The sequence below is a fragment of the Sorex fumeus genome, unplaced genomic scaffold (genome assembly GCF_029834395.1).
Source record: "Sorex fumeus unplaced genomic scaffold, SorFum_2.1 ptg000262l, whole genome shotgun sequence".
Taxonomy (NCBI): domain Eukaryota; kingdom Metazoa; phylum Chordata; class Mammalia; order Eulipotyphla; family Soricidae; genus Sorex; species Sorex fumeus.
The window spans coordinates 281,650-297,103 of NW_026606319.1; the positions used below are offsets into that span (position 1 = coordinate 281,650).

A 15,454-nucleotide genomic window follows, 5' to 3' on the forward strand; every position below is an offset into this window, starting at 1 on the left:
CAACTTGCCTGAGCCAGGAGCTCTGAGGCAGGAGGAGAGGGCAGCTTCCTTGGCGTGTTCCTGACACAAGCCTGGAACATTGCACAATCCCCCGGCCGGCTGTCCATGACAGGGCATGTGTGGCGACCCCTACATGGACACGGCCAAACAGACCCCGGCAGCTGCTCCTGCTGACCAGTCCTCACGGCTAATTCCCTTGGTCTCCTCTCAGCTCTGACTTCTACCGTGCAGCCACAAGTGGCTAGAGGACATCGGGCCTCTTTACCGATGCCCGGGTCACAAATACATGGGCCCCTTTAAAGCCACACGCTTTAGAGTTGGTGTCCTGAGCAACAGCAGAGGGAGGAGAGCCGGAAGGGAGGTCTCCGGGGCCAGAAACCTTTCCCAAGGGATCACACTATTTAGATTCTTTCCGCACGACTTACATAAGAAATAAATCAGTCATGATGCAAACACCTTAAAGTGTTACTGGGCAACCTTTCAAAATGCAAATAACGAGAACCAAATATTAGAAACAGGAAGAGAAATGCAAATACAGCCAGGAGAACTAAATTGGCGCTGAAGTTCTTTGCTGTGGCTTGATCTTAAAGGGTGCGTGCTCGTGTGTGTGTGTGTGTGTGTGTGTGTGTGTGTGTGTATGTGTGTTGTGTGTGTTGTCCAGAGTATTTTGCGAAACAAATGCAAGACACAGAGGGACGAAGGCAGCCAAAAAATATATATACAACGACTTGGTTTACTAAAAAATATATATGAAATTTATTTATTATAACGTGCATAGACTTTCTTTAGTCTTACCATCAAAGACACACAGAGAGAGAGAAGGAAGCAGGAGTGGGAGGGAAAGGAGAGGGTGAGGTGAGCACTGCAGCGAGCGAGCGCGGAGACAGCCAGACATCAGCACCCACAGTGAGCTCAGGACCGCGGAGACTGCCTCCCGGCCCGCAGAGTTCCTGACCAAAGGCCGCGCCTGACATTCTGGTTCTGGTATCCGTCCTTGGCCGTCAGGGAAGTGGGGGACGCAGAACAGGACCACCCCCCACCCCGTCTGCTCTGGCTTTAGCAGTGGTCGGAGCAGGGCAGGACTGGCCCTGCCTTCCGCAGCTGGACCTGTTTTGAACCTGTCTGAAAACCTAACTTGGAGACAAGCTCCCAAGAGAAACGCTGACTTTCACAAAGTGCAGAGACACACCTTTGGCACACATCGCGTGCAGCTAAGCTGGAGGTAACAACAGTCTGGGGAAAACCCGCAGCAAACCCAGGGGCTGGGTGAGTGCAGCCGACTTCCTCACTCAGAGGCAGCAGTTCTGCGCCTCCCTGTGGGAGCCCAGGATGGAGAGAGCCTCCGCCATCAGGACTGCACGCCACCAAGGCCCTTGGGGGCAGGCAGCGGTTTCTGCATGAACCCAGCGAAACTGGACCTCGACCCTTCCTGGGCATTCAACCTGAAAGCAGAGCAAATTCCTTTTAGCTCTTTATCTACCATCACACTCAGACCTACATCTGAATCCTTCACAATCTCTACCTGGCGATTAAGATCCTGGGATTAGCTACAATAGAGTCGTCTTCAGATTTCTAAATCAGACACAACTTGCCATGAATAAGGAGAAGAAACAGTTCAATATTTGAGACCACGTTTTAATTTTTTTTACTCCCACACACAAAGAAAATAAAGTCATCATTTGTTCCGTAGATTCACTGGAAGTTTTTTTTCTTCAGGGTGGATGGGTGCACACCTGGCCATGCTCAGGGTTTACCCTGGCTCTGGGCTCACGGTACCACATGGGGTGCCAGGGATTGAACCCAGTTCAGCTTTGTACAAGACAAGATCATACCAGTTCTAGGACGTCCCCTGGTCCTGAAAGAGTGACTTTCCATGGATGGCTGCATAAACATTCCTGGGACATCGGGGTGTGAGTGGGGGGCAGGGAGCAGAGGCGATGAGACAGCAGAGGGAAATGGACAAGTGGTTAAATTGGTCATTTATTTTTTAAAATTTATGGATTTATTTTTTGCTGGGGGTCACGCCCAGCGACGCACAGGGGTTACTCCTGGCTCTGCTCTAAGGAATTACTCCTGGTGCTGCTCAGGAGACCATATGGGATGCTTGGAATCGAACCCAGGTCGGCCGTGTGCAAGGCAAACACCCTACCCCGCTGTGCTACCGCTCCAGCACTAAGTTGCATGCCAAGACGAGTGTCTTAAAAAACAAAACCTAAATGGAACAAAAAACTGCTTCGCCTTCTGAAGGATGGTTGCCTCCTCAAGCCAGGGCACCAGTCATGATTCTGGGAGGCTGTGCGCTGTGGGGAGCGCAGGGGAGGATGGGACTCTGGTGTCTGTGTGCCCCCAACTTGGGAGCTGTCTCCTGCAAATAGCACCAGGGATGAACCGACCATTTGGGACCAGCTCTGGGGGGCTGGGAGGATGAGTGGATGGAAGGAGCCGAGACAGACGGCAACCATGGACGCGCAGCAGACCCCGACAATCGCCACTCAACAGTACAGAGGAGGGGGTCTCCCCGCAACCAGAACTCACAGTGGGGTGGGGTGGCGGGTGCGCTGTGTCACAGGGAATTACAGCACAGTAGAATTCATGGGAAACGCAGTTCCCTTCCTTGTGTCCTCCATCTTCAGCAGCCTGGCAGTGGGCTGGCCTTGGGGATGCTCCTGGCTCCTTGCTGGGGGCTGGGTGGAGGGAGGGAACTCTGCCTCCTGCAAAACCTGTGCTCCGTGCGGCCCCAGACTTCAGAGCAAAGCTCAGATATGCTTAGGCCCATCTGCCTTTTTCTTTTCTTTTCTTTTCTTTTCTTTTCTTTTCGGGCCACACCTGGTGATGTCAGGGGCTTACTCCTGGCGGTGCGCTCAAGGATCACTCCTATTACAGAGAGGAAAGACTTACCTAGATTCATACAAACCAACATAGTGCCATGGAGCATTAAAGAACATACTGAAGGTATAAAAGAAGAGAAGAGCAAGCATTTCACCTTACTCACGGTGAGGTGCAATCCACCCATTTGCTGTGGGTCCTAGTCAAAAGAAGCTCAAATCTGTAGCGATAAAGGATACAATTTGACATCATGTTTAAACCTTGACTTCCATTTTCTAAGAGCACTGTACCAGGAGTCTAGCCAATCTGTCCAATATCTTTTCCATAGAGCTTACCAAAAAGGCACTAGAACAATTCTGCGGGTGTAATTTAAAGTTTCTTATAACAATACAGTTTGATCAGTTCCTTTTCTTCAAACACAACCTCTAACCTTCTGCACATTCCTTAACATTCATTCTGTCCTGTAAAAAAACCTCTTCACTTTCACAGGATCCCTTTCCTTTTTCCCACCTACAATATCTCCATCCATTATCTTTCTGACTTTAGACACACATCTATATTCCTATCATCCCACAAGTTTTAACTCTTATTTTACTGACCTTAGTTCAACACGATCTCCCAAGTTTGGACACAGCTACCGATAATCTCACTTAACACAACAAAACTGTACTCTGCAGTGCTATTTCAAAAGCATTAGATCAGTTCTAGAGCTATTCAAAAAGTCTTAAAAATGCTCACAATTAAAGCTCTTACAAGGTATATTCACTGGGCAAAAGATCACTTGACATTGGAAGTTAAGCAGAAGACGTCTTAAAATTTTGATTCCCAGGAAAAAGATTAAAACACTCCTAAAATTATCATTCAACATTAAAGATTTCACACTTGTGTACAATGCTCTCTGGAGATCAGGGCTGGTGACAAGGCTTTGCATGGAATAAAGTTATCAAAATAGTAGCATGTACTTTCAAGCACTGGACAGGCTGACTCACAATATAGTTAGTAAAATTTCCCACCTTTCCCATGAAATTCTCCATTCTCAGAAACTATTACAGCAAGCTGACATCTGAGATGAACCCATTTTATAACTCTAGAAACTCATGTTGAAACTAAACCATTAGCAGCCTCCCTGACTTTGCTGGCAACAAAGTAGCAGAACCCACCTCCTAGGAGACATCCAGGCGTTCCCAAGGTCCTTTACCACACCACCAGGGCGCCCCTGGGGGCGTGACCTGTGGCTCCCGGACACGACTGTCAGCCACAGTCCGAGAAGGCTCACGGCTCGCAGACAGTCACCATGCCAGTCAGGACCTGGCCTTACGCGATGGCGATTCCCAGTTTCGGGGCGCCTTACTTACCCCGAGAAGAGCCCGTTGGAGACGGCCGGGGCAGCAGAGCAGATCTCGGTGGGACCTCCAAATGTTAGGGTCGAGACGCTCGCCGCCCGTGAAGGAGACTCCAAGAGACTTTCTCATGCAACACGCACAGGGTTTATTGTCCAAGCATGCTGGGGCTCACTGCATGTCCCGAAAACAGGACAGAGGCAGAGAGGCCCGAGCCAAAGTACAGTGGGTTTTTATAACCAAGAGTAAACAAAGGAATCTGACAGTACAGCAATCTGCAGCTTTACCAAGAACAGCACGACACTTGACAAGATGAACTTCTTCGGAACATCTGAGCACACGTCCCCATATCCGGGCCAGCCACAAGGTCCTAGCAGGGTGTAGGTGGGAGCTACCTTATGACTCTTTTGAGCCAGCTTTTGCAGCTCTAGTTTCACAGCTTTTACAGTTCTCTGGTGAGCTCTTTCCTACCACTTAACTCTTTCATGACTATTAGCCCGGGCGGCCCTTACATTTCCATCTCTGGCCTTACAATAGCACAGGGATTAAGGCATTCGCCTTGCATGAGGGATATGCTTCATATGCTTCAGCCCCTGCAGCCCCCAAAGGAACGCTGATGAGTAAGGCTCGGTTGGGGCCAGGGAGAGGCGCCAAGCTTCGGAAGCTTCTGGAGCATGGGAGCTGACTCCACCACAGCTGCCAGGTGAGGCTCTGCTAGCACCGCTCACCAGCCCACTGCACTGCTGCTCGCTCAAAATTTCAAGATTGACTTAGATTTGTTTTGTCTCTTTTAAAATGTTATTTTCTTTGTGAATTTTTTCAATCCTAGTGAAATACACAGAGTTGATCATGATTGGATTTCAGTCATATCATGTTCCAACACCTGTCCCTTCACCAGTGTACATCGCTCACCACGAATCTTCCCGGTCTCCCTACTCCCCCAGGCAGGCAAGGCACCTCTCTCTCCCTCCTCCTTTCTGCAGTGCTCTCTCTCTACCCCTCTCTCCCTCTTTTCTCTCTCCCCCTCTCCCTGACACACACGCCTTTTGGTTTACAATACAGATATGGAAAGGTTATGTATATCTCTTTACCTACTTTCAACACCCAGTTCCCGTCCAAAGTGATTTCCAACCATTTCCAAGCATTATTGCCAGACTGGTCCCTACTCTATCCTAACTACCCTCTGTCCCCGATGCTTGTGGGAGCTTCCAACCATTGACCAGTCCTCCTGGCCCCATTTTCCTAGCCTTGGATATCAATCTCATATATATGTATATATGTATATTATTATCATTTCTGCTCAGGGGACGCAGCTGTCAGCAAAACACCTGTGAGTGATCTCTCGCTGTGTGTGTGTCTCTCTCTTCCCAGAGTTCTGGAGCCCAGCAAGCACCGGACTGTCATCAGTGATCATCAGAGAAACTGGCTCCCTGCAGCTGCCAGATTTAGGGGCCCCCGAGAGCAAGAAAACAGACCTTCGCCCGCACCCCTCAGCTCAGAATGCCCACGCCTGGCAGGGGGCAGGGACGTCCCAGACACACAGGCATCCATCTCGGCACAGCGGAACTCGTCATGGAGGGAGGTACCCCCCCCAGCACATCAGTCACACTCATGGGGGGCACTGGGATAGGCTGAGCTGGTGGAATGACAATGGTGACGGTTATTGAGGCAGCAATGGCAATGCCAACGATTGTGGCGGTGGTGATGGTGGCAGGAATAGCTGTCGCATGGTGCTGTGGTGATGATGCTTTGGTGGTGAAAATGGCAGCATTGTTGGGGATGCAGTTGCGGTGATGATGGTGACATGGTGATGCGGACAGAGCTGGCGGGACGCTCTGCCGATCAGATCATGCTGGTGATCTGGTGATCATGGTCTGAGGCTGGTCATGGTCACTTTGGTGGTGGTGGTAATCATGATGTCGGGCATAAAATGAAGTCATGCACAAGTTCGATGACTCTTGGTGACGATATGGTGAATTTGGTGATGATATGGCATGTTTAGTGACTTTTGGCGTGGCTATTATGGGGGTATTTCCGTTTTGTTTGACTGTGGCACAAATTTGGTGAATTTGGCAATGCTATGGCAAATTTGGTGACTTTGGCACTAGTGCTTTTGGGATAGTTTGGTTTTGGTTGGCTGTGGCACAAATCCGGTGGCTTTGGTGATGCTATGGCAAATTTGGCGACGTTTGTCTCTGCTGTTTTTTGTATTTGTTTTGGTTGGCTGTGGCACAATTCTGGTTAATTTGGTGAACTGGTACATTCAGTGAAGTTTGGCATCGCTATTTTTTGCTATTTCTGTTTTGATTGGCTGTGGCACAAATCTGGCAAGTTTGGTGATGTTATGGAAAATGCGGTGATGTTTGGCACCACTATTTTGCTATTTGTGTTTTGGTTGAACGTGGCACAAATCTGGTGAATTTGGCACACTGTGGTAAAATTTGGTGAGGTTTGGCACTGGTGTTTTATATTTCCGATTTTGGTTGGCTTTCACAGATCTGGTGAATTTGGTACACTGTGCCACAAACACGGTGAATCTGGTGTTGGTATGGTGAATTTGGTAATGTTTGCCACTGCTGTTTTGGGGGAGGTGTTTCCGTTTTGGTTTGCTATGGCACGAATTTGGTGGGCTTGGTAACATTGGGACAAATTTGGTGAAATTTGATGGCTGTATGGTAAACATGGCCATGATACTGGCAACATCAGCAATGTAATGCAAGGATTCTGATGTCTTTTTATCGAAAAAAGATTTTCAATAAAATTCTTCAGTAAAATGTTTTTATTGAAAGAAAGTTAGAGAAATGTGAGGGGGTGAGAAAGAGATCACGGGGGGCTGGATGAAACAAGGCAGACAGGGTCACCTGGGGGCAAAGGCAGGGGTGGCTGGCCAGACCTTGACTCCCCGGCCTTTGACTAAGCTGCAGTTCTCCCAAGCTGCCACAGGAGGGCGCGCTTCTCGCCGGCGGGGGTGATCTGGCCAGATCTTGATTTGATCCAGCTCTTGTCTAAGCTGCAGTTCTGCCGAACTGCCACGGGAGGGCGCCCTTCTCGCTGGAGGGGTGGCCCTGGCCTGCTTTTAATTATACAACTCTTGTCTGAGTTGCAGTTCTCCAAAGCTGTCACGGGAGGGCGCGCTTCTCGCTGGGGGGGGTGATCTGGCCAGACCTTGATTATCCAGCTCTTGTCTGAGCTGCAGTTCTCCCGAACTGCCACGGGAGGGCGGCCTTCTCGCTGGCGGGGGTGGCCCTTGCCTGCTCTTAATTTTCCAGCTGGTGTCTGAGTTGCAGTTCTCCAAATCTGCCACGGGAGGGCGCGCTTCTCGCTGGCGGGGGTGATCTGGCCAGACCTTGATTATCCAGCTCTTGTCTGAGCTGCAGTTCTGTCGAACTGCCACGGGAGGGCGCCATTCTCGCTGGCGGGGGTGGCCCTGGCCAGAACTTAATGTTCCAGCTGGTGTCTGAGTTGCAGTTCTCCAACGCTGCCACGGGAGGGCGCTCTTCTCGCTGGCGGGGGTGGCCCTGGCCTGATCTTAATGTTCCAGCTCCTGTCTGAGTTGCAGTTCTCCAAAGCTGCCACGGGAGGGCGCGCTTCTCTCTGGTAGGGTGTCCCTGGCCTGATCTTGATTCTCTAGCCTGTGTCTGAGCTGCTGTTCTCCCAAGATGCCACAGGAGGGCGCCCTCCTCGCTGGCGGGCTGGCTCTGGCCTAATCTTGATGATCCAGCTCTTGTCTGAGCAGAGTCTCCTGCCCCCGCGCCTGGCTCTCCTCACTGGGGCCCCTTGGAGGGGGGAGGGTTGAGTTTCTCTCCCCCCGCCCCGCCCCACCCCGAGCAGAGTCATAGCAGCTGAGGACCTCTGGAGCCAGCCACGGCCATGCTGGGCCCACTCTCCACACGTCCGGACGGGCCTCATGCATGAAAGAACTGGCAGAGGAACCCAGGCATGCGGGTCCCAGGGCTGAGGTCTCCAAGCCTACTCAGATCGGGACTGGGCCTTCTCCACCCAGACCCCTTCCTCATCTTCCTGTAGGTAAACGTCACACCCACCAGCTGCCGCAAGGGCCAGGTTGGTCCCATCAACGGCCAAAATCCAGAGACTATAAAACCCAGCTCCCGGAATAATGACATCTTATTATCGCGTTCTTACTTTGGAGAACCCGGCAGGCTAACCGAAAGTATCCTGCCCACATGGCAGAGTCTGGCAAACTTCCCGTGTCGCTCTCAATATGCCAAATACCAGTAACCATGACGGGGTTCATTCTCCTAATCCTAAAAGAGCATTGAAATGGCTCTTTTAAAATCTCAGGACTAGGAAGAAGGAGACGTTACTGGTGCCTGCTCAAGGAAATCGACGGACAACAGGATGATCCTGATCCTGATCCTGATGTATATTATGGGCTGGAGCAATAGCACAGCGGGTAGGGTGTTTGCCTTGCACGCTCCGCCCCTCTCGGAGAGCCCGGCAAGCTACCGAGAGTATCTCGCCCGCATGGCAAAGCCTGGCAAGCTACCCATGACGTATTCAATATGCCAAACACAGTAACAAGTCTCACGATGGAGACGTTACTGGGCCCGCTCAAGCAAATCGATGAACAGCGGGAGGACCGTGACCGTATATACTATATTCCACAAAATGGGTGCTTACTTGTATTTGTGAAGGGACTCGGGAACCATATCCAGCAGTGCTGAGGCTCCTCCGAGCTCTGCTCAGGCATCACTCCTGGAGGGGATGCTGGGGACCATAGGAAGTGCCAGGGAAAAGACTCTGGGTTTGCTGCTTGCCAGGGCTCTCTCTCCAATCGAGAGTTTACTGACTTACAACCTAGTATTACAGAATATTCACAGTACGATGTAATATTTGGATATCCTGCCAAGTAACCACGATTCCTGTATAGACCGTGTGAATTCCCTACCATAGATTCTAAAGTCAAGGACTGCTATTGGGGATTATGTAGGCTAAAGGTGACGGTCTTGTTCAAGCTCTTTCTCCAGAAAAATCAACCTGAGGACACGTGCGTCAAACGTACAGGAGTTGGTGCTTATAAACATCGTTGGATCTGTTCATTTTGGGTTAAAAATATAGCAACTTCCAGTTTCTTTCCCAGATTTTATGGATTGATGCTGCTTGCAATGCATGGTGTCCCTTTCATTTCTTCTTGTGAAATAGCTATGGAGAATCACTGAAGGTATTCATTTTAGGCTACGTTGGTTAGGAAGCTTTGCAATAATACAATAAAGATTTTGTTTTGGGTTTTTTTTTTTTTTTGCTTTTTGGGTCACACCTGGCGATGCACAGGGGTTACTCCTGTCTCTGCACCCAAGAGTTACTCCTGGCGGTGCTCAGGGGACCATGTGGGATGCTGGGAATTGAACCCGGGTCCACTGCATGCAAGGCAAATGTCCTACCCGCTGTGCTATCTCTCCAGCACCCTGTGTAGGGTTTTTTTACCTTTAAACCTCACCAGTGGTTTATTTTTTTTCATTTTTTATAATTTTATTTATTGAATCACCATGATAGCAGTTACAAAGCTTTTGGGTTTAAGTCTTGGTCATACAATGAAACATGCGTACCTTCACCAGTACCCATTCTCCACCACCAAAACCCCTAGTATACCCCCATCCCACACCCTCCACTTACCTGTGGAGGAGATGATTTCCACATTACTCTCTCTCTACTTTGATTACATTCAATATTTTGACACTGGATCCACTATTATTATTTGGGATTTTACCCCAAAACTCAGATCTCCTGAAAAGGCAACAGTAGACAATTTGTTTTCTATTCCTGGTTGTAAATAACATATGATGCCGCGTGGTTGTAGTAGTGGCTGCGCAATTTTGAAATTCCAAAATTTTAACAATTAAATCTGGAGGGATTTCTTGCCAAAACCTGCTGGGTTCCAAGATTTGTTCCTGAGTCTGTGGGATCATGGCCGGTAAGCAGATTGATCGGGAGCCAGAGGGCCGTTAGTGGGCGGTGACTAGGGGTCTTGCTGGGATGGGGAGGGAAGGGCTGGTCCCACCCCCATCCCGTGAGGCCCCACATGTCTCATCACTGAGGGCTCAAACCTTACTGTCCAATGACTTCTGGAGGATGGTGGCCACCGAGCCACCAAGGGGGAGCAGGTGGAGGGACAGCATCCTTTCCTCCCTGAAATGGCCCAGCGACAGTAACCTACTGCAGGGTCTGGATGCATTTCTGCCAAAAGCCACTGGATTCCGAGATTTGTGTCTGAGTCTCTGGGATCATGGCCGTTAAAGAGCTTGATCAGAAGCCAGAGAGGCCGTTTGTGGGTGATGACTTGGGGTCTTGTTGGGGAGGAAAGGGCCAGCTCCACCCCCATCCCGTGAGGCCTTACGTGTCTCGTAACTGTGGGTCCAAACCTGACTGTCCAGTGGCCTCTGGAGGATGGCGGCCAGCGGGCTTCCAGGGAGAACAGGCCAAGGCACAAAATCTATTCCCACCTGGGGTGGCCCAGCGCCTCTAACTTACTGCAGGGACTGGACACATTTCTGCCAAAAGCCGTTGGGTTTCAAGATTTGTTTCTGATTCTCTGGGATCATGGCCGTTAAGGAGTTCAATCAGGAACCAGAGAGGCCATGTCTCCAATTATATAGCTGAACTGGAGGTGGTTCGTGGGTGTATCTCCCACATACCTAACTTTTGCCTGTTTACTTTCTTGGTCAACTCTGCCCCAAGTTTTTGGGGCCTGGCTCCTACTCACTGCACTATCCCTACTCACTGCACTATCTCTTTATCCCAAGATAAAAGCTTTTAAGAAAATGGTTTACAGGTCCAGAGCAATAGTGCAGCTGATAGGGCATTTGCTTTGGCCAATCTGGCTTCAATCCCTGACATTCCATATAGTCTGCCCGAGCACTGTCAGGAGTGATTCCTGAGTGCAGAGCCATGAATAAGCCCTAAGACATCACCAGGGGTGGCACAAACATAAAGAAACAAAAAGAAATTGGTGTATCAGAATTCCATTGTAGAAACTGTTTGACTCATTTGACTCCATATTTCTTGATTGCTAGCCAAAAATCTTTTATAAATGAACCTGAGCATAATCAGTTATCACTGGCAAAAAGGAAATAATGTTATTAATGTAGATATAGAACACCTGTCTGCTCAAATTTTAATACTGCTTTACATAGTTTGTGAAACAATTTCAATCATGTTTACTACTAAAAATTTCAATAGTTTACAGATCTTTGACTGGTGAGACACCTGATAATCTCCAGAGGAAAATACATCAAAAGCATATATACAATTATAGAAGTTCTTATTATACATGTCGCCTGGATGGTACATTATTTATCACTTTTTACAGAACTAGAAAACATTCAAATGAAGATAAATAGATTCAAACTGGATGATAAACTTCTGATGGTTGAGGTCCTTCATTTAATTTTTTTGTGATAAGAAAATCCAAAAGTATTAATGTTGAATTTCTCATCATACATTCATCTAAAAGCACGGTGAAAAAAAGAAAACTGTAAAGACAGTAAATTGGTTATTTTAGGTGTTTCACAAGTAGCTTGTTATCTCATGCATCAACAGCTGGAGATTTCTGCACAGTGCAGAGAATGGTGTGGCCGGGCCGAAACTGTTGTCATAATTGTTGAGGTCGTCCCAGTTCCCGTCGAGAGCCACCTCGGATATCATCTCCACTTTCATCTTGAGGTCCCGATTCTTTCTTTGGAGGTCCACAATCACGGAATTCAGGAAATCAATCTGTGTTAAAGGAGAGCGTGAGACGGTGAGCCATCTGCGGGAGCCATCGGAGCCCGCCACAGAGGAGGCTGGGCCCCGCTTCCAGTCCCCGCCCCAGGGTTGGAGGCAGCCAGAGCTCCCCTTTCCCTTCCTGAGCACAAGCTCCCGGGTGCCCCAGGGAAGACCCCAGGAGGACATGCTGGGCCCCCTCGGTTCCTCTCAGAGCAGGGAGTCAAGAGGGCCTTCCCTGTCCTACAAAGACAGACTCACTTCTTTAAAATCCACGGGGGGGAAAAATCCCACTTTACAAAAGCAAGCATGACACAAAAGCAAACATGGCACAAACATTCATGTTTCATTTAAAAAATGTCAGGTTTGGGTCTGAGTGATAGCACAGCGGGAAAGGTGCTTGCCTCGCACGCAGCCAACCCAGGTTTGATCCCTGGCATCCCACAGGGGCCAGCGGAGAGCAGCCAGGAGTGATTCCTGAGTGCAGAGCCAGGAGGAAGCCCGGAGTATCGCCAGGTGTGGCCCCCAAAAAAGTAAAAAGAAAACCAGAAAAACAGACTGATTCTTTTTCTCCCTCAGGACAAGTTCTGACGACGAGTCTCTGAGAGGGCCCAGGCCCTCCCACACTGGAGCCAAGAAACGATTCCCACTTCCCTCCGAGACACGGTCCTGTTGGGAGCTACCGTTCAGGAAGAGGAAAAGGCCAGAGCAGGGATTCAAATCTAGAGGGGAAAGCCAGACACGCTTACACGTGGACACACCCGGACACACACACAGACACGCTCCCCAGTGCTTGCGTGAGCACACATACATGTTCACACATGCACACACACTCACAAGTGAGGAAGACAACAAAGCATTTGCTGATTAGGAGGAAAGTGTTGGCGCAGCAGGAAGCAAAAGCAGAAGCGGTGGCAAAGGAGAGAGAAAACAAGGCCAGCGGGTGATTAAAGGAGAGAGAAAACAAGGCTCGCTGGGCTCCTCATGCCGAGGACAGTGAGACACCCCGGGCAGCTCCGGGCTCGCTGCCCCCTCTGGGCAGAGCTAAGTCCCAGGAGCCGCTGGGTGTCTGGGACAGAAGCTGAGATGGCCCCTCCATTCAGCACAGGAGAAATGAAGTCAAGTAGCCAAATATAAAGGAAGTTTTAGGTGGAGCAATTCTGTTTCTAGGGGTTTATCCTAGATTAATTTCAAATTTGATGAAACTACAGCAATCCATAGAATAGAATAGTAAGCAGCTATTAAGAGAGCTAAGCTCAGACCATTTCGTGTAAAATGAAAATATTTAAGTCAAAAAGAAAACATTTAGGCTTGGCTTACATATGCTTATAAACTTATACATCTGCTTATATGGAAAAATAAAAAAATGATGAAATAACTGTTTACTTGTCTGGGGGGTACTGGAGAAGGACAGTTCAGAGTGAGATTATATAATATACATAGACTTAACACACTGGCTAATGGTTTTTTTTTTTTGAGCAGAAATAATTTTATTGGGAATGTCCAAATAGCTTTTCTTCTGAAACTGTGAAACCAAGAATCTTCCCTCCAGAAATACACAGATGCATGGAATGTGCACGAAATGCCCAAGGTTTCAGAAGCAGACGCTGGAAGGACACACCTCATCCTTAAGTCCAGTATCCCAGACCAAAAGGGCGAGGATTCAGGAATGAAGTGAATTGGGTGTTTGGAGGATCCACTTGGGTTGTGAGATACATGCTGAAAGTAGACTATAGACTGAACACGGTGGTGAACTTAATTCCTCTTTTGCAAACCACAACATCCAAAAGGAGAGAGAGAACAAAAGAGAATGTCCTACCACAGAGATGGGATGGGGGGATGAGGTGAGGGGGGTTGGGGGGTGGGAGGGTTACTGGGATCATTAGTGACGGAGAATGGGCACTGGTGGAGGGATGGGTACTTGATCATTGTATAACTAAAATCCAAGCACAAAAACTTGTAAGTCCACAATCGTACCTCATGGTGTTTCACTAATAAAACTTTAAAAAGAAAAAGAATGAGGTGAATCTATTTAATACTCATTGCAACGAAAACTCCTATGAGCAAACAAACAAAAAAAGGCCCCATTTTATTCCTAAATGCATAAACTTAAACATAAATGCATTTTATTTATTTATTTATTTATTGCTTTTTGGGTCAGACCTGGCGATGCACAGGGATTACTCCTGGCTCTGCACTCAGGAATTACTCCTGGTGGTGCTCAGGGAACCATATGCGATGTTGGGAATCGAACTCGGGTCGGCTGTGTGCAAGGCAAAAGCCCTACCCGCTGTGCTATCACTCCAGCCCCCATAAATGCATTTTAAAGAGGAAAAGAAGATGCTGAGATACTGGTCAATATTTAATGTTCAAATAAAAAAACAATCTGTCTGATTTGCGTTTTATTTTGCGAGGGATTGGGGGGTGGCCGTGCTCAGAGGCCCGGGGACCAAGTCTGGAGAGTCTCTGTCAAGACCAGGCCCGATGTCTCGATGCCACCCAGCCGACCTGCCAAACGGGCTCTTCCATCACCCCTTTACACCCGCTCTAACGGTGAGAAAGGACAGGCCTGAGATGAGCAACCTCTGACCCGAAACTGGATCCTCAGACACTCGGACACACTGCCTTCGCCTTCAGCCCGACGTTGACTTGCTCTGACCCTCGTCTTCACTCTGTTCTGAGACTTTCACACACCTCAGGAGGGTTCAGAAGTGGCAAAGTGTGGGTTGGCGATGGAGCCCAACATATCAGGTGCCTCCGTGTGTTTTGTATGTGTGTTGGGGGGGGGGGGGGGGCGCTGGGTTCCATCCCGGCCCTACACCCCAGAGACATCAAAAGATGGTGAAGTTCATACCAATAACCGTGCCGAGAAACAGAACTCAAGCCCTTTAGTATAAAACAGACTCAGGAGCACAAAGTCATTCTTCCGGTCAAAATTCTTACTTTGGGTGGTGAGGGCAAAGTAGATTCACAATTCAACTCTTTTAACTATGAAAAGCAAAAGTGCAGTCGAGAGATGGGCTCAAGTGGTAGACTCATGTGGGGAACGGCTCCAGTGGCCCCAGAACCCCAAAGAGTAAACTTGAACCCCATGTCGGTGGAACAGTTTCCTTCTTTCTTCTTTTTTTTTCTAGGCCTCACCAGGCTGTGCTCAAAACTTGTTCCTGACTGCACTCAGGGGTCACTCCTGGAGGCCCTCAGGACCCTATGCCAGGCCAGGGATCAAAGCCCCATCAGCCTCAGGCAAGGCGAGTGCCCTACCAGCTGCTCTCCTAGCTCTCGGACCCCCATGTCTGCATTGTCATCCACAGACAAACGCTTCGCGCGGACAGGATGAACCTCTGGACCTCCGAGTCCAAGCTGCGCCTGGGAGCACGCAATCAGGCAGTTACGTGTTCTGGCTGCGAGGCCGATGCTGGTGGTGCCAGCTGGACTCACACGGAGACACGGTGGGAGGCGACGGGGAGAGGAGGAGTTACACCATCACAAAGCAGTAACAGGACACACTGGAAAAGGTCCCTTTTCCCTCCGAAACCACTCAGGAGACAGAGAACCGCAAAGCACACGCT

General features: G+C 49.1%; 1 pseudogene; it reads right to left on the bottom strand.

Moving 5' to 3' along the window:
• Window positions 1-15,176, bottom strand: part of LOC130018334 (vacuolar protein sorting-associated protein 33A-like) — a 31,097-nt pseudogene extending 15,921 nt beyond the window's left edge.
• Window positions 15,177-15,454: the final 278 nt, after the last annotated feature.